Genomic DNA, 20,076 nt, shown 5'->3' on the forward strand with positions numbered 1-20,076 from the left:
GTCCTGCATACATATGGCAAACTGTGCACTGAAGAAAACCTCCAATCTTGCTGTCCATTATCTCAGTTACAAAAAAACTTAAATTAAAAGAAAAGAAGGGTACCTACAGGGACTTTAACTCCTCTTTTCAACTCCGGTTTAGTAACTCCACTTGATATACAAGCCACTTAATTTAGCAAGGCCAAAACAGAGCAAAGACAACTGAGGCCTGCAGGCTAATTTATATCACCTGAAAGCAATTAACCCCTCCCCCTAGTCAACTGCACAGCAGGACAGAAGCTAAGGCTCTATTCACACGACAGGGTTCGAGTGGCGGCCGATAAAAACGGCCGTTTTGTATCCGTTTTTTTCCATGTTTATTTTAAAATCGGATGAATTTCATTTGTAAATTTTTTGCCACACACTTCCCTCTGTAGATAACACCACAGCCTCCCTATAGGTAGTGCCACACAGCCCCCATTGTAGTTAATGCCACACAGCCCCCTGTATGCATTGTCACGCAGCCCCCCTGTAGGCAATGCCACACAGCTCCCCTGTAGGCAATGCCACACAGCCCCCCTGTAGGCAATGCCACACAGCCCCCCTGTAGGTAGTACACACAGCAATGCCACACAGCTCCCCTTGTACATAGTCACCACCCATAGATGGCACCCCCCTACTTTCCTGTAGGGGACAGTTCTAGGAGAAGTCCCTCACTTCACTGTCCATATATGGACAGTGAAGTGAGAGACTCCTTCTGGATCGGAATCCCCGGCCACAGTGCTGGGGATTCCGCTTCAGAAGTCCCTGACGTCACTATGTCCATATACGGAGAGTGAAGTATGGGACTTCTCCTGGAGTGGAAACACTGGCCACATCGCCGGGGATTCGCTTCAGAATTCCCTGACGTCACTGTATCCATATATGGACAGTGAAGTCAAGGACTTCTCCTTTAGCGTAATCCCTAATCCCCGACCACAGCGTTGCCGAAGCTTGGGGATTCCGCTCCTACAGGGAGCAAAAAAATACCCTCCTCACATCCACTTCGCACTGTGAGGAGGAGGAGAGAGGGAGCGACAGAATACACGGCCGTCACTAGGAGCATATTCAAGTGATGGCCGTGTATTATCCGGCCCCATAGACATATGGGAGCCGGGTGAACGGGCGAAAATAGGGCATGTCTCATTTTTTGACGGCCCGGGAAACACTTTGTGTGAATAGGGCCTAAGAAGGAAAAAAGGGTTTTAAATTGTGTCCGTTTTGCAAACTTCTGTTAGCAAGCACTCAATTCATATATCAAACGCAGTTTTACACACAGGAACACAGCAAATCAATCCGGTTTAGTAACTCCACTTGATATACAAGCCACTTAATTTAGCAAGGCCAAAACAGAGCAAAGTTCCTATGGGTTTATAGGTTATGTATTTTTTGGGGCATGACAAATCGTAGGGAGCTATATAGAGAAAACCTAAGCAGACTTGTTTCCTGTTTTAAAGGTGGCAGGACTAGAGCAACCTGTAGGTGGCAGCATCATTTGCTGCGGTCATCTGCACAATAAATATCCGTGGGGAGAGTATTAGCACATATTAGCAAATTGCTCAGCTGTTGGTAACTGGGGCTGTCACCAGGGGCGTAACTAGGAAAGACTGGGCCCCATAGCAAACTTTTGACTGGGGCCCCCCCTCTGCTGGGAATCACACAACCCCCCCCCCTTGTAGATAGTGCCTCCCTATAGATTCCACCACACAGCGCCCCCCTATAGATAGCACCATACACAGCCCCCTGCAGATAACGCCATACAGCCCCCCTGTAGATAACGCCATACAGACCCCCTCTGTAGATAACGCCATACAGCCCCCCCTGTAGATAACGCCATACAGCCCCCCCTGTAGATAACGCCATACAGCCCCCCTGTAGATAACGCCATACAGAACCCCTCTGTAGATAACGCCATATAGCCCCCCCCCCCCAAAAAAAAACGGCCTATAGTTTGTCCTACAAAAGACATGCATCCCCTATCCACAGGATAGGGGATACATGTGTGATCGCTGGCAGCGATAAGGAGAACGGGGGACCGAAAGTCCCCCGAAGTTCTCCATGACTAACCTCGGACTTCCGGCGTCTGCGCAGTTCAATAAAAATGAAAGGAGCGCTAGTCACGCATGCGCACAAGCGCGACCGGCGCTCCATTCATTTCTACGGAGCTGCCGACACAGACCCCGGAAGTCTGAGGTTTGTCATGGAGAACTTAGGGGGGACTTTTGGTCCCCTGTTCTCCTCATCCCTGCCAGCGATCACACATGTATCCCCTATCCTGTGGATAGGGGATACATGTCTTATGTAGGAACAACCCCTTCAGTGGCGTCGCGCTGTAGCAGCTATAGCGGCTGCTAGCGGAGCCTGCGGCCATGGGAGGGGGCCGTGCCGGCGGGTGGCACGGGCCCCCTCATGCTGCAGGATCTGTAGAAGTCGCTACGGCTGCTATAGCGGTAGTTACGCCACTGCGTATAGGTTTGTACGGCGTAAAACTACAGCTCCCAGCATGGCCTGAACAATGGTAAGGATATGCTGGGAGATGCGGTTTCACAAAAAAAATCCTATCACCATCATCTCGCTGCAGATCATACAGTGACTACATTACTGATTAGAGGCAGAATAAACATTTACATTAAGTGACTCACCGGTGACGTCTCAGATTGTAGTTCTTTTCTTCTCCCTCCGGTTCAGACATCTATGATGGATTTCTCCCGGCCATGACCCATTTCTGCAGTTTTCCGTTCAGATGTCTTCAGCTTCTCACTTTTAAAACATTTCTGCTCCTATAAACAAAGTTAAAATTCTCAACACATCTAAATATAACTGTCACAAACACACAACATGCCCCCTGTAGATAGTGACCTACATAGAAGCCCCTATAGATAGTGCCCACATATGGACTCCAGAGCTGCAAGGCAATAGTGCTAACCACTGAGCCACCGTGCTGCCCTACATATAGCTTCCCCTATAGTTAGTGCTCCACGTATAGCCCACCTCTGTATATAGTGTCTCACATATAGCTCCCCCTGTATATAGTGTCCCACATATAGCCCACCCCTGTAGACTGTGCACTACATATAGCCACCCTGTTGCTAGTGCCCCACAGGTAACCCACCCCTGTATATAGTGTCCCACATATAGACCCCCCTGTATATAGTGCCCCACAGGTAACCCACCCCTGTATATAGTGTCCCACATATAGACCCCCCTGTATATAGTGGCCCACATATAGACCCCCACCTGTATATAGTGGCCCACATATAGAGCCCCCTGTATATAATGGCCCACATATAGAGCCCCCTGTATATAGTGGCCCCCACCCCCACATATAGACCCCCCTGTATATAATGGCCCACACAACCACATATAGACCCCCCTGTAGCTACTACCCCACATATAGACCCCCCTGTAGCTACTGCCCCACATATAGACCCCCCTGTAGCTACTGCCCCACATATAGACCCCCTATATATAATAGCCCACATAAAGATGACCCCCCCCCCCACTATAGATAATGCCATTCACATTTTTATGAGGGGAAAAAAAAAAACTTGACATACTCACATTCGCCGGTTCCCACGCTGTTCACTGGCGATGCAGACATGCTCTCTTCTGAGCATGTCTGCAGGAGCTGAACGAGCGTCCTCCAATGACGCCGATTGGCGGGGCAGAATGACTTGCCCCGCCAATCAGCACCTTCCAAGCATGGAAGCGGCGCGATGATGTCATCGCGCCGCTAGCCAATCAGTGTCATTGTAAGGCACTGGATGGTCAGGCACGGAACATGCCCGGCCATTCAGTGCTAATACATGTATTTGGCTGCCGCTAGCACTGGGGCCCCCTCCGGTGCTAGCGACACCTACAGGCATGAGAGGGCCTGTGTAAGGCTCGGCGTCGCGGGCCCCACAGTAGCGGCGCTACCGCTGTAGTAGCCATAACGGCTGCTAGCGGCGCCACCGGGCCCCCTCAAGCCCCGGGCCCCGTAGCAGCCGCTACTGCTGCTACCGCGGTAGTTACGCCACTGGCTGTCACCTTTAGACCCTGTTAACACAGTGCAGATTTGAATGTATTTTTTTAAGCCAGGAACGGAACCTAAACAGATGAAATATATAAAGTGCCTCCTCTCCTGCGTACAATTCTGGTTTAAAAAAAAAAAATGCATGCAAAAATCTGCACTGTGTGAACAAGGCCTTAAAGGGCACCAAGGCCCCTGGAAAAATAGCACACAAACTGCATGCCACTTGTGTCCCTCTTCTCTCCATCCACAAGTTGGAAGGTATGAATTGCACAGTTTCCATGATAAAACATAACCACATAACCATGCAGCAGCACATTCATTCATAGTGTAACGAGACACACGTAGATAGTGTAGAGAAAACCCTACTACTAAGTTACAAGCTCCCGGGAACCCCAGGGAAGAAGCTACTCTGAACAGTCCTACAACAATGCCAGGAGAAGAGACATGTCTTGGACAGGGAGAACATCTGGGCTTCTCCGCAGTTACAACTCTTCCGGCTCACTATACCATTTACCCAGTCTCCATCGTAACGACCATAGACAAACGTGTGTGACGTCACAGAATGAGGTATGGCTGACAAGCAGCAGTCACGTATTTCCATCTAGGCTGTACACCACGTGATTGAATCAGCTGCGGGGCGAGACAGCCCAAGTTGGCCCATACTTTTAGGGGCGTGGTTATAAGTGAGTTCTCTTCTGTTATTGGTCCGGCGTTTAGCAGAGGGCGTTGCTTTGTCCCACCCACGTTTAGCGACTGCTCGGCTCTTCCTGCTGACTGGTGGTCGGAACATGCCGCTGCTGTGGACCTATTAGGATCTGTGAGTAGTAGAGCTCCGGGGAGGGGGAGTGAGGGGCTCCTGTGTCCCTGGCATCTACACAGGTACCATATCCTGATATAAGTGCAACAAGTGTTCTGTGCCCGTAGCCTCAGTCAGTAGGAAGAAGTTACACCAGGAAGCGCTGTGTGTACTTCGTGGGTAAAGTTTCACAAGGAAAGATGTACCACCCCAGCTCTAGGTGGCACATAGTCATGGAGAAGGCTTTCTATTGGCTATGACAACTGGTCAACTCGCTTTATGGCTGGAAGGGCTAAAGTGCCTGTTTAAAGTTGGGTTCTGTAGACTATAGTGAGGGCAGCAGTGAATTGTGGTTTTATATTGTCCTCAAGTAAATAGATTCTTTGAGGTCACATTTCTTCATTTATTACTTTTAAAGTTTGTTTTCTTGATCTCTTTAGCTGACCTCATGATGTCAAGGAAGGAACGCCATGACTGTGATATATCATGCATGTTTGCGGTGGGAACGTCACGTGTATGGTGGTATACCCATTAAAGAGGCTCTGTCACCACATTATAAGTGCCCTATCTTCTACATAATGTGATCAGCGCTGTAATGTAGATAACAGCAGTGTTTTTTATTTTGAAAAATGATCATTTTTCAGCAAGTTATGAACAATTTTATATTTCTGCTAAATACTTTCTTTTTTAACTTTTGACCAAGTGGGCGTTGTGGAGAGAAGTGTATGACGCTGACCAATCAGTGACCAATCAGCTTCATACACTTCTCTCCATTCATGTACTCAGCACATTAGTGATCTAGCGGGATCATGTTGTGCTGTCATTTACTCACACATTAACTTTACTGAAGTGTCTTGACAGTGAATAGACATTCCTTCCAGCCAGGACACGATGTCTATTCACAATCCAGACACTTCGGTAAAGTTTGTATGGGACTTAATTACTGCACAACGTGATCTCGCGAGATTACGCTTGCTGTACTGCGATTAAATCCCACACAAACGTTACCGAAGTCTCAGGATAGTCTCAGATAGTTACCGAAGTCTCAGAATAGACACCGCATCCTGGCTTGAAGGAATGTCTATTCACTGTCAAGACACTTCAGTAAAGTTAATGTGGGTGTATGTGACAGCACAACATGATCTCGCTAGATCACTATGTGCTGAGTACATGAATGGAGAGAAGTGTATGAAGCTGATTGGTCACTGATTGGTCAGCGTCATACACTTCTCTTTACAATGCCCACTTGGTCAAAAGTTAAAAAACGCCCAATTGGGCATTAAGAATGTCATTAAATCTAACATTGCTCATAACTTCCTCAAAAATGTTTGTTTATTTTCAAAATAAAAACAGTGTTGTTATCTACATTACAGCGCCGATCACATTATGTAGGAGATAGAGAACTTATAATGTGGTGACAGAGCCTCTAAGTCTTTGGGTTAGAAATTGTGAGGCTAGGATGGAATTCTTTTTATTGTTGTCCTAGTTGTGTTTTCGTGACCATGTGTAACCTTACAATATGGAGCACACACGGATATCTAGTAAATCGCATGACAATTCCATGTTTCGTGTCATACCAGCACGAAAAGTGTTCTGATGATCATGTGCTTTCTTGTCATCTTGGTGGTCATATGATGCACTCAGAACCTGTATTTATGTAAGTAAAACAATGTGGTGCAACTGTTCTTATATATTCAGTTTACATTTGTCTGCTTTAGAGATCTGTTTGCAGTCAGTGAATGGAGTCATTTTTGTTTAGTCAGATGCCTAAAGGGGTTGTCCAGGATTAGTTAAAATGTTCTGTTTTTTGTTTTTTTCAGAAACAGCACCACTCTTGTCTGTTGGTTGTGTCTGGTATTGCAGCTCAGTCCTATTCACTTGAATAGGAATGAGCTGCAATACAAGACACAGCCCATGGACAAGAGTGGGAATTTTTCGGAAAAAAAACAAACTAATCCTTTATTCTAATCCCGGGCAATCCGTGAGGTGGCCATACATCTAAGATTTCTATCCAACGAATGTTCGTTGAACCCAAAGCTAGTCCTGCCGACTCCTGTCTACTCCTGCACACACATTCAGTGGGGAGATGGGAATAAGCTGCCGCCAGCATGTTGAAATCCAACATGCCCAATCATTCTTTCCCCCGACATCTGCTGTCAGGGGAGAGTCGGGATACACCAACACGTTAGATGGTTGGCCAGTTCTGCTGAAATTGGCGGGTACGGGCGACGTTCATCTAATGTGTATGGGCACCTTTTAAAACCTGCTCTGATCATTACAAAATAGTGCTGCTATACACTCAACAAGCTCTGTCAGTAGGACACACTAAATCAGGATATGTTTCTAGCCTCTGGATCTAATCAAGACTGTTTCCATTCACTGATTGCACTTAGAGATCTTAAAAATGGTGAGGAAATTAAACAGAAAGTATATCCGAATATGGCCAGGTCAGCCAGAGAAGGATACTCAGCAGCTCTCTGCTCTGGCTCTTAGAGAGACAGTGGATTACTCTCTTTGACACCTATATGCCCGAATAGAAGGGCTCCCTCTGTAACCACATCGGTACCCTCCCCCAAAGCGATCGTGGGGTGCCGATGGCTTACATGGCACCCGGGGGCCTAACAAAGGCACCCAGGTCTGTCTTCAGTGTATGCCTATTAGGCAGTGCCTAACAGAGTGACTGTCAGTTTTACACTGACAGGCATAATACACTGTAACACAGAAGTATAAGGGTATGTTCACACGTAGTCAACCAAAACGTCTGAAAATCCAGAGCTGTTTTCAAGGGAAAACAGACCCTGCTTTTCAGACGTTTTTTTTACCAACTCGCATTTTTCCCGGCGTTTTTCGCGTCGTTTTCGCGGCGTTTTTTACGTCCGTTTTTGGAGCTGTTTTCATTGGAGTCTATGAGTAAACAGCTCCAAAAATGTCTGAAAGAAGTGTCCTGCACTTCTTTTGACGAGGCTGTATTTTTACGAGTCGTCGTTTTACGAGTTTGTCGTATACGTCTGAAATTTGGCCGTGTGAACATACCCTTAGAGAATTATAAAAGGGATGAAATGATCGCATTGTAAAGTCCTATAGTGGTACTACAAAAAAGTAAGTGTTTAAAAAAGTTATTAATAAAGAAATGAAAAATCCCAAGTAAAAAAATGAAAACCCATTTTTTTTCTCCTTTTATAAAATGCTTTAATATAAAAAAGCTACACATAATTGATATGTCCGTAATGACCTGAACTATAAAATGTTAATGGTGAACGCCGTAAAAACAGAACCTGCCGGAATTGCTGTTTTTTGTTCATCCTGCCTTTTAAAAAATGCAATCAAAAAGTCATCTGTACCCTAAAATGGTAGCAATAAAAAATTACAAGTCGTCCCGCAAAAAACAAAGCCCTCATACAGCTATGTTGGTGGGAAAATAAAAAGTTATGGCTCTAGAATAGGGCCACACAAAAACAAATACTTTTTAAAAAGTGTTTTTAAAGTGCAAAAGTAGTAACATATAAAAACTATATAAATATGGTATTGCTGTAATTGTAACGACCTGTAGAATAAAGTTATGTTATTTATACAACACGGTAAACGGTGTAAATGTAATACTCAAAAAAGAATGGTGACATTTGTTTTTCCATTACCCCATAAAAAGAGTTAATAAAAGTTAAGATACATGTACCCCAAAATGGTGCCATTAAAAAATAGATCTTGTTCCGCAAAAAAAAAGCCCTCACATAGCTAGCTGTCTACTGAAAAACCAAAAAGTTATGGCTTTTTAAATGCAGCGGTAGAACAATTGGAAAATCGCTCCATCATTAAAGAGGCTCTGTCACCACATTATAAGTGGCCTATATTGTACATGATGTGATCGACGCTGTAATGTAGATTACAGCAGTGTTTTTTTATTTAGAAAGATGATCATTTTTGACGGAGTTATGACCTATATTAGCTTTATGCTAATGAGTTTCTTAGTGGACAACTGGGCGTGTTTTACTATATGACCACGTGGGCGTTGTACAGAGGAGTGTATGACGCTGACCAATCCGCGTCATACACTTCTCTTCATTCATTTACTCTGCAGATAGCGTTATAGCTATATCGCTATCTGCAGCCTCATACATACACACTAACATTACTGCAGTGTCATGACCATGAATATACATTACCTTCAGCCAGGACGTGATGTGTATTCATTCTCCTGACCACTTCTGTGATTTACAGCACAGCAGGCGTAGTCTCACGAGATTACGCTGTAAACTGTCATTCACAGCGAGATCTCGCTGTGCTGTAAATCACACAGACGCTACAGAAGTGGTCAGGAGAATGAATACACATGACGTCCTGGCTGGAGGTAATGTATATTCATGGTCATGACACTGCAGTAATGTTAGTGTTTGTATGAGGCTGCAGATAGCGATATAGCAATATCGCTATTTGCTGAGTAAATGAATGGAGAGAAGTGTATGACGCTGATTGGTCACTGATTGGTCAGCGTCATACACTCCTCTGTACAACGCCCTCTTGGTCATATAGTAAAAACACGCCCAGTTGTCCATTGAGAAACTCATTAGCATAAAGCTAATATAGGTCATAACTCCGTCAAAAATGATCATTTTTCTAAATAAAAACACTGCTGTAATCTACATTACAGCGTCGATCACATCATGTACAATATAGGCCACTTATAATGTGGTGACAGAGCCTCTTTAAGGCTTCGTTCACATCTACGCTAGGGCTCCGTTCCGACTGAGCTTTCTGTCGAAATGGAGCCCTGACAGACACAAACGGAAACCATTGATTTCATTGGTGACGGATCCGGTGCCGATGGTTTCCGTTTGTCTCTGTTGTGCAAGGGTTCCGTCGTTTTGACGGAATCAATACCGCAGTCGACTACGCTATTGATTCTGTCAAAATGACGGAGCCCTTGCACAACGGAGACAAACGGAAACCATCAGCACCGGATCAGTCACCATAGAAATCAATTGTGATGGAAACGGAAACCTATGGTTTCCGTTTGTGTATGTCAGGGCTGTCGGAACGGAGCCCTAGCGCAGATGTGAACGAAGCCTAAGGCCCAAAATAGACTGGTCACTAAAGGGTTAAGTCTGCATAATTTTTACCCTAAAACGTGTTTGCAATGATATTGTTCAGTTTGGTGAGACTTCTCCCCAGGAGTACTATTAACATTTTTACAGCTGAGGCAAAAGATGATATGCAGTCTCTTCCTTCTCTGAATTGGAGATGGGGAAAGTGAAGGTATGGGCAGCATATCTGTCAAAGTGCATTCAGGGATGAAGTGCTGCTTGAGGCAAAGTTCTCCCCTTGCCTCATGGATGGTGCACCATTACCTAAGTGAGTGAGTAACAGCTGCAGTTAGAGCTCTGTTCGTGTCACGTTTGGTGGTATACATTGGTAGGACCACCTGACGTGTGTGTATATATCTCAGACGGAAGACTGCCACTTATACAACTATATAGGCATACAGTGGGATACGTGGCTAATAGACTGCCATTGTAAAAGTTACTGTATACCTCTGTATGGAATAGCTTAGCCTACTATGCTGCTTCATACTTTTTTTGCATTCTAACATATACCGGGCCGAAAGAGGCCAAAGGGACACTTTTGGCCTTCGTCGGGTCAATGAAGCTCTATGGATACGCTTGCATTTGTAGTGATCACAAGCGTTTGTGTGGACTGCTGTAATACTTATCAAATCACCTCCTTTATACACCAAGCAATGACTTGTTTCACAGGTGAACAGTTTTGTATACACTTACTCATCGTCTAAAAATCCACGTGTCCACCAATCATAAGATTGTCATATTCAATTAAGGCATCATACACACCTGGATTTATCTCGTGAATCACCATACAGGACCTTATTCCCGCTTGGAATCGCTGAAACAGTGGTGATACTAATCAGATGACGCCTGGCGGACTGTATATAGTTAGTAAGTTATAGTAATATTTTTATTTATTTTAAAAACCTACCATGAATCCTAAGGACAGTTGAGGGCCCTAAGGGTCCCAATGATGAGCGCAGTAGTTCTAACATGACAGATTATGAATACTAGTGAACCAATGCAGTTTAATTTATTGTCTTCGATTGTACCATAAAGGGAATTTCGTACACTGCCGTTTTTCCATTATGAAACTTTCCGTTTATATAGTACACCCAATTGCCATTTTGGGGAAAAAATGCAGGCACCAAACATGCCAAACTGCACAGCACTGTGACTGGGGAATATGACCCCAGCCCTACAAATGCAAAGTCTTAATATGGATATTAGTATATAAAATAAATGTTCCACAGGCAGCTTTATTGATATTGTTTGAAGTTATATTTGCTGGAATATATACTCTTTATTAGTCTAGTGCAGAGGTCTCAAACACTCGGCCCCTGAAGCTGTCATCTGCGGCCTGCTGACAGCGGGAGAGCAAAGAACAGGCCGAAGTAGGAGCGCCGCACACACCCCACCCTGTGGACACCCCCCTCCCTATAGATAGCTTCATTGGGGCTCCCACTAGGAGTGGAATGCCCAGCCAGAGCGCTCTGGTCAGGGATTCCCCTGATAGATGAGGCCTCTCACATAACTGTCCATATATGTGCCGGCAACGCTTTGGCAGTGGAATCCACTCCCAGAGGAAGCCCTAATGGAGCGATCTATTGGGGGATATGGGTGGCACTATCAAGAGAGGGGTGTGTGTGTGTGTGTCACTAGCCACAGAGGGGTGTGTGTAGCATTATCTAAAGAGGGCACTGTGGCATTCTCTATAGGGGGTGGCAGTATCTACAGAGGGCTCTGTGGCACTATCTAAAAAGGGGCAGCCCAATCTTGACATTCTTGTGTCTTCCAAACGCTGCTGAGCAACCAGACTGCATTTAGCGACACTTAAACTGGGAAACTGGATTGTTAAAATAAGGACGTGGAGTAAACTCGCAAATTTCCGTTAAGTTTAAAACTAGCGCTATTCTTATAGTAATGTAGTATTGTTCTAGTAATATACTAATGTCATAGTATTGTAGTATTAGTATAGTAATGTACTATTGTTATAGTATTGTAGTGTTATAGTAATGTAGTATTGTTATAGTAGTTGAAACAACTATTTGATTAACAATAATTTTTGTTTCTTATCAAATTTTAAAGTAATGCGGCCCGTCAACTTCAATTTTTTTCTATTTACCCGGCCGAGTTTGAGACACCTGGTCTAGCGTATGACTGACGAAGGTCTGACCGATTGCTATGGTATGACTGGTTTCCTTCCATAATGGCAGTGTTTGTAAATGACTCGTCTATGTAATCGACATAATTATCATAATCCATAAATATCCTAGTCTTTGGACAATGTGGTCGTGTAATTTTGATAGTTGCCTAGCAATGTGATGTATGGATGTTGTCAGAAGAAACACCGTAGCGGATTTAGAGCACACATTTATTTTTTTTGTTTTTCTTTTAACATCATACGTGCTGATTTATCATATTGAATCTCAGCTTTCCCCTTCACCCTCCATGATGTACCTGACCATGAGCAGATCCTCCACCCAACAGGTAGGGACAAGAATTTTAAAAGGGCCCTCCACCATCACCTCCTCCGTGTCTTCCCACCTGGAAGGGACAGGGAGAGGAGCATCTTCAGAATAGCTGCTGTGTTGGGCTTACCCTAGGCAAGTAGCGTCCCTAGTGTAGCCCGCCTCAAAGGACCATAGCGCTGTCTGATAATCCCTCTTCTCTCTGTGCCACCAGTCAGAGTGGGAGAGCCCTTTGAGAGTGATTTTCCAGTGAATGGACATCCAGTTACCACCTGCAATCTTCTCATTCAGCTCCCTGCTGCTCGATGGGTTTGGCTCTGATGTGTAATGTCACTCAGGGGGGCCCATAGGTGGGGGCAGGTGTTACCTGTAAAAATTGGCTCGAATCTGGTCCCTGAATCAAGGCAGAAGTCACCTTCTGATCTGAGGTCTGGAGGTAAGCTATTTAAACCTAGTCTTCTAGTCTTTCCCTCTCTGCAACCATGTCAGAACCAGAGAAAATTGGGGAAACCTCTTCATGCATGGGCATGTAAGTTTCTATCCCATTGTTCTTCAGCAGTAATTTTAAGGTTTTATCTGACTGCAGTTTTGTGCATATTCCTTATCTCTCTCTTTTTGTATGATTGTTAGATTTGCCACACATGAGCGTGTTTGGTCCGTGGAGGGGCTCCTGGCATCGTACATAACTGATGCTTGTAGCGTTCCTCCCTGCACTGTGTTCGGTCCGGTATATCACGGACCTAACATGTTCGTGTGTGGGAAGCCTAAGGGTCAATGCACACTATGCGTATTACGTGCGGTTTTGCCATGCGTATTTGCGTGCTGCAGAACCACAGTGTAATACAGTACCAGCATAGTCAGTGAGATTCTAGGAAATCTCATTTACACGCTGCAGTGTTTTTCTCTCTTACCCTCCATGACGGTACCGCAGGAGGTAAGGGATCCGCCTCTAATTGGGACAGGAAACTACACAAGAGGTTAAATAGCCCCTCCCCGCCTCCCTCCTCAGTGTTTTTTTTGGTTTTGTTTTTTTTTCCTGTCCCTACTGGGCATCAAGAGGTTGCTGCCGGCTTGGCTGTTGTCAGTCGGTTAGCCTTCGTTGAAAAGAAATCACCAGACAGTAAGTGGTCGTGTCTCACCTCTACTTTAAAACACTGCTCCCATCTTCCTGGACCTTGGGACCCCGTTTGTCTCTCCTGTGCCTTTGGGTAAAGCTCAGGTGAAAACAATGTGCCCACTCCAGTACTCCCTGAGGTGCCCAGCCGGCCGCTCCACCTGTGTAACAGGAATCCCTCTTCTTTCTTAGCGTGCATTCCACGGTGGAATGCATGCGTACGTCGCTTCCGGAGTAACGTACTTCCGGTTGCGGACGCCGGAAGTGTCATGGTAGCGCCCTGTTACCAGCATCCGCATGGAATTGGCTGCAGTTGCAGAGCTTCCAACAGGAGCAGAGGAGGAGCTTTCTAACGATTGCTAGTCATCATCACGGTAGTCCCGGTGATCCAGGTTAAAGGTCTCCCGGACGTGAGGCCTCATTCTCTCAGGTAGGACTTTTTGTCTCACTCCTATCTTGCCTGCACCATGTCGGAGTCTGAGAAACCTGCCTCCAAACCCAGTGTGGTGGAGCCTAGCGTGTTTCCAAACCCAGTAAGTATTCTGGTTATAGGAATATTTGTATGGTGTTTAGTTAACTATTTCCCTCCGTATTTTTTCAGTGTGAGACATCTAGGAAACCTAAGAGACAACCCCTATTTCATAAGTGTGCCATATGTCACAAAAAAAATATCATCTAATAACAAAAATTCCCTATGCCATTCCTGCACAGAGAATATCATCAGGGATGAACAACCATAATTTTATGGAAGAGATTAAGGGAATGGTCAAGCAGGAGATCCAATCTTCGTTGGCCTTATTCTCTCAGGCATATTTTACATCTCCGTCCCTTCCACATCTAAGAAAAGGAAAATTGTTGAGAGGATTCAGGGCTTGAAGGGGGTAGTTACTTTCCCCAAAAATAAGAAAAGTATTACTTTAGTATTGCTTCAGTAAGAAGCACTATGGGGGTGGAAGAGATAGAAAAAACTCGTACAATTCAGGACAAAATGTTTGCTGGACTGCAGGCAAAGAAGAAACTATATGTTTTCCCATCCATGAGAATCTGAAGATGAATGGATGTTTCCCCGAAAAACAAGTCCCTTGGCCAGTGGAATTAAAAGAGCGATTTCCACTGGATGAAGAAACATTATTATCCTACCCTTTGAAGATTCTTCACAGTTAAAAGACCCATTAGATAGAAAGGCTGACAGCCTATTGAAAAAGTAATGGGAAGCTTCTTCTGCCCTACTACAAGTAAATTTGGGGCAACCTGTGTCGCAGGATCCATCTATAGATGGTTAGATATTCACTTAAGGGAAGGGACCCCTAGAGAGGAAATAATTGCTTCCATTCCATTACTAAAGCAACAGGGTTCCTAGCTGATGCGTCAACTGAATCCATTAGGATCGCTTCTAGAGCAGGAGTGCTTTCTAATACAACTAGAAGAGGCCTCTGGCTAAAAATGTGGACAGGGGACTCTCGGTCAAAAACAAACTATGTGCCTTCCTCTTCCAAGGGGAATATGTGTTTCGGCCACACCTAGATGACCTTTTGGAGAAAGCTGCCGATAAAAGGAAGTTCCTTTCGGAACCTAAAGTTCAGAAGAAAAAGCTGTCCTTTCGTCCCTTCCGTAGTCTGTCACAAAATTAGAGGGTAAGGCAAAACTGGTAGATGGAGTTATCAAAAAGGTGGAAAAGGAAGAAACCTCCTCCTTAACCAAAATAAACCATACCAGGATAAACCAGATACCAAGATTGTAGGGGGGAAGAATCTCGAAACGCCTAGTAAAGTGGAAGGGCACAAGCCAGTGGATTATTTCTTCTATAGAGGAAGGGTTGAAGAAAGACTTTATCGCCTATCCCCCCAGAAATATGGTTGTCACATACCGCCAAGATGCTTCACAAAAAATAGCACCAAGATAAGGTCTTCAGAAATTGTTAACAAGGAAGTTATTTCCCTTGTCCCTCCAATGGAAAGAGGGTTAGGTCACTACGCCCACCTCTTTCTAGTCAAGAAACCCAACTAACCCTACAGGATAATCATAAATCTCAAACCCTTAAACAGATTTATAGCTTACCACAAGTTCAAAATGGAATCTATAAAATCGACAATACCCCCTGATAGGTCAAGATTTTATGATGGCTACTATGGACCTACAGGATGCGTACTATCACATCCCTATCCATTGGAAATATCAAAAATTCCTAATGTTTGCAATACTGTAAAATAAAAAGTAGTGCATTTACCAGTTCAGGGCCCTCTCATTTGGAATATCATCTGCTCCCAGAATATTCTCAAAAGTGATGGTGGAGATAGGGACCTTCCTCAGGCTTCAAGGTATTCAGATCATTCCTTATTTAGGCGACCTTCTCTTAGTCGCACCCGATGCTATTTCCTAAAAAAATCACATCATCCAGACACAGCAGATCCTACAGAGTCTGGGTTGGATTATAAATATTAAAAAATCAGACCTATTCCCTTCAAAAATAAACGTTTTTCTAGGGATTCTCCTAGATTCCCACAGACAAATGTCTTTCCTCCCACAGGAGAAGATAATTTTGTTGAAACAAAAAATAAGTTCTCTACTACAACAGAGGCAGATATCAATAAGGATGGAGATGTCAATCCTAGGGTCCATGACATCCTGTATCCAAGCAGTAGCATGGTCTCAAGTTCACTCCAGAGAAGTTGCAAGACCTAATATTATCACAGTGGAACAGATCTCCTCTTTCCCTAGACAGAAAGATCTTACTGACAAGGTCCGTAAAAATCTCTCTTCTGTGGTTGAAAACCAACAATCTAAAGAAGTGAACCCATTGGCACCAGTATCCTGTGAAAACTAACTACGGATGCAAGCAAAAGGGGGTGGAGAGCAACACTAGAGCGAGGATCTTTTCAGGGTGTTTGGCCAAAACAAATAAGTCATCACTCGTCAAATTTCAGGGAATTAAGAGCAGTCCTGGAATCCCTGAAGGTAACAGAACATCTTATCCGAAGTTCTCACTTGAGAATATATATTCAGACCATATGATGACAATTGCATACCTTAGACATCAGGGAGGTACCAGACAGAAAAACCTGCACATCCTAGCGGGCCAAATATATTCTTGGCAGAGCCTTGGCTATTCTCCCTCTCTGCTCTCCACCTCAAAGGTTCCACCAACATCCAGGCAGATTTCCCAAGTCGAAAAGACTTAGATCCAACCGAGTGTTACCTAAAACAGGAAGTCTATCACCTCATAACCCAAAAATGGGGATCTCTGGAAGTGGACTTATTTGCAAACCAGAAATTCAAAAGCTCCTCTTTTTTTTTTTTTTTTACCCATAAATCCAAGGGAAAATAGTTTAGGGGTGGATGCATTGGTTCACAATTGGAAATTCCAACTTTCTTATGCTTTTCCTCCGATTCCCTTAGGGTATGTGCACACGCAAAATAAAAAACGTCTGCAACGGCTGCGTTTTTTTACGGCCGTTTTTGGAGCTGTTTTTCTATAGAGTCCATGAAAAACGGCTCAAGAAGTGACATGCACTTCATTTTCATGGGTGTTTTTTTACGCGCCCCTTTTTCAAAACGGCCGCGTAAAACCCGCCCCGTTGGAACAGAATGCTGTATTTCCCATTGAAATCAATGGGCAGATGTTTGGAGGCGTTCTGCTTCAGATTTTTCAGCCCGTGTGAACGTACCCTCAATACCAAAGACCGTACAAAAGATCAGGCTAGGGAAAACAAAGGTGATCTTAATTGTCCCCCTGTTGCCAAAAAGGGCTTGGTTTGGACTGTTAAACAGTCTAAAACCAAAAGAATTATGAATACTTCCAATATGTCAGGATCTCATACACCAGGAACCAATCCTATATACAGACCCTCAAAAGCTTCAACTAGCAGCCTGACTTCTGAAGCCACCATCCTATAATAAAAAGATTTGTCTGAATCCGTAATAAATATGCTACAAAAGAGTAGAAAATTGACCAATATAATCAATAATAAAATTTGGAAGAAAATTCTTTCGTGGTATGGGAATGAAAAAACAAATATTCTTCATCCCAACATAGCAAAAATTCTGGACTTCCTACCAACAGATCTTGAGAAGGGTTAAAAACCAAGTACGCTAAAAATACAGTTATCTGCACTAAGTTCGTATTTCGATCAGGATCTTCCCACAGATGGATCAAAAGATTTTTCATGGCCTATAGGTTAACACTGAAGAAGAAGATTGTAGTCCACACCTTGGACCTAAATATTGTGTTAAAGAGGCTCTGTCACCAGATTTTGCAACCCCTATCTCCTATTGCAGCAGATTGGTGGTGCAATGTAGATAAGAGTAACGTTTTTTTTTTCAAAAACGAGCATTTTTGGCCAAGTTATGACCATTTTTATATTTATGCAAATGAGGCTTTCTTAAAGAGGCTCTGTCACCAGATTTTGCAACCCCTATCTGCTTTTGCAGCAGATAGGCGCTGCAATGTAGATTACAGTAATGTTTTTATTTTTAAGAAACGAGCATTTTTGGCCAAGTTATGACCATTTTTGTATTTATGTAAATGAGGCTTGCTAAAGTCCAACTGGGCGTGTATTATGTGTGTTACATCTGGGCGTGTTTACTACTTTTACTAGCTGGGCGTTCTGACGAGAAGTATCATCCACTTCTCTTCACAACGCCCAGCTTCTGGCAGTGCAGACACAGCGTGTTCTCGAGAGATCACGCTGTGTCGTCACTCACTTCCTGCCCCAGGTCCTGCATCGTTTCGGACGAGCGAGGACACATCGGCACCAGAGGCTACAGTTGATTCTGCAGCAGCATCGGCATTTGCAGGTAAGTCGATGTAGCTACTTACCTCGAAACGCTGATGCTGCTGCAGAATCAACTGTAGCCTCTGGTGCCGATGTGGCCGACACGATGCAGGACCTGGGGCAGGAAGTGAGTGACGTCACAGCGTGATCTCTCGAGAACACGCTGTGTGTCTGCACTGCCAGAAGCTGGGTGTTAACGAACAGAAGTGGATAATGCTGATTCGTCAGCATCATACACTCCCATTCCTAACGCCCAGCTAGTAAAAGAAGTAAAAACGCCCCGATGTACACACATAATACACACCCAGTTGTACTTTTACTGTAAACACGCCCAGTTGTACTTTTGCAAGCCTCATTTGCATAAATACAAAAATGGTCATAACTTGCCCAAAAATGCTTGTTTTTTAAAAATAAAAACGTTACTGTAATCTACATTGCAGCGCCTATCTGCTGCAATAGCAGATAGGGGTTGCAAAATCTGGTGACAGAGCCTCTTTAAGTACAACTTTGAACACGCCCAGTTATGTCCAAGTGGGCGTGTATTGTGTATGTACATCTGGGCGTTTTTACTTCTTTTACTAGCTGGGCGTTGTGAATAGAAGTGTATGATGCTGACGAAACAGCATCATCCACTTCTCTTCGTTAACACCCAGCTTCTGGCAGTGTACAGACACACAGCGTGTTCACGAGAGATCACGCTGTGACGTCACTTCCTGCCCCAGGTCCTGCATCGTGTCGGACGAGCGAGGACACATCAGCACCAGGCGACAGTGGCTACATCGACTTACCTGCAAACGCCGATGCTGCTGCAGAATCAACTGTAGCCTCTGTCGCCTGGTGCTGATGTGTCCTCGCTCGTCCGACACGATGCAGGACCTGGGGCAGGAAGTGACGTCACAGCGTGATCTCTCAAGAACACGCTGTGTGTCTGTGCACTGCCAGAAGCTGGGTGTTAACGAAGAGAAGTGGATGATGCTGTTTCGTCAGCATCATACACTTCTATTCACAATGCCCAGCTAGTAAAAGAAGTAAAAACGCCCAGATGTACATACACAATACACGCCCACTTGGACATAACTTTAAACACGCCCAGTTGTACATAAGAGCCTCATTTGCATAAATATAAAAATGGTCATAACTTGGCCAAAAATGCTCGTTTTTGAAAAAAACAAAAACGTTCCTCTTATCTACATTGCAGCGCCGATCTGCTGCAATAGGAGATAGGGGTTGCAAAATCTGGTGACAGAACCTCTTTAAATCGACTAACTTTACACCCATTTGAATCTCCTACTGAAATTAGGAGACTATCTTGGAAAACAGCTCTTCTAGTGGCCATTACTATGGCACGCAGAGTACCAGACCCTCTTCATAAGAAAGCCATATCTGAAAATTATGGAAGACCGCATCGTTTTTCGTCCAGACCCTACCTTTCTACCAAAAGTGGTATCAAAATTCCACATGTCTAAGGACATTGTACTTCCATCTTTCTGTCAAAATCCTAAAAATAAAAAGGAAGAAAAGTTTCACTTATTAAATGTATGCAAAACCATACTAAAATACTTAGAATTGACAGTTTCTTGGAGGACATATCAAAATCTTTGTCCAGTTGTGGGGGTGAAATAAAGGCAAAAAAAGCTTCCAAAACTACAATCGCAAATTGGATTAAGGAAGCAATCATACAAACGTAAATATAAAAGCTCACTCCACTAGAGCAATGTCTATCTTGAACGGAAAGAGGTGATGCTACCTTGGACCGGATCTGCAAAGCAGCTACTTGGTCTTCCGCCCATAAATTCATTATCCACTACAGACTTAATTTGGCTTCCGGTGAATATC

General features: G+C 44.2%; 1 protein-coding gene across 3 annotated transcripts in view; it reads left to right on the top strand.

Annotated features, from left to right (window-relative positions):
* The first annotated feature begins 4,756 nt into the window (after positions 1–4,756).
* The window catches only part of RFFL (ring finger and FYVE like domain containing E3 ubiquitin protein ligase), an 82,744-nt gene continuing 67,424 nt past the window's right edge, over positions 4,757–20,076 (top strand). The window contains exon 1 of one of the 3 annotated variants that reach the window (XM_075850396.1): positions 4,757–4,850. The gene's annotated coding sequence lies outside the window, so the exon portion shown is untranslated. Of the gene's footprint in view, positions 4,913–20,076 lie in introns of all 3 variants that reach the window. The other 2 variants (XM_075850398.1, XM_075850399.1) reach the window with 2 other exon arrangements.

This window comes from Rhinoderma darwinii, chromosome 2 (genome assembly GCF_050947455.1).
Source record: "Rhinoderma darwinii isolate aRhiDar2 chromosome 2, aRhiDar2.hap1, whole genome shotgun sequence".
Lineage (NCBI taxonomy): Eukaryota > Metazoa > Chordata > Amphibia > Anura > Rhinodermatidae > Rhinoderma > Rhinoderma darwinii.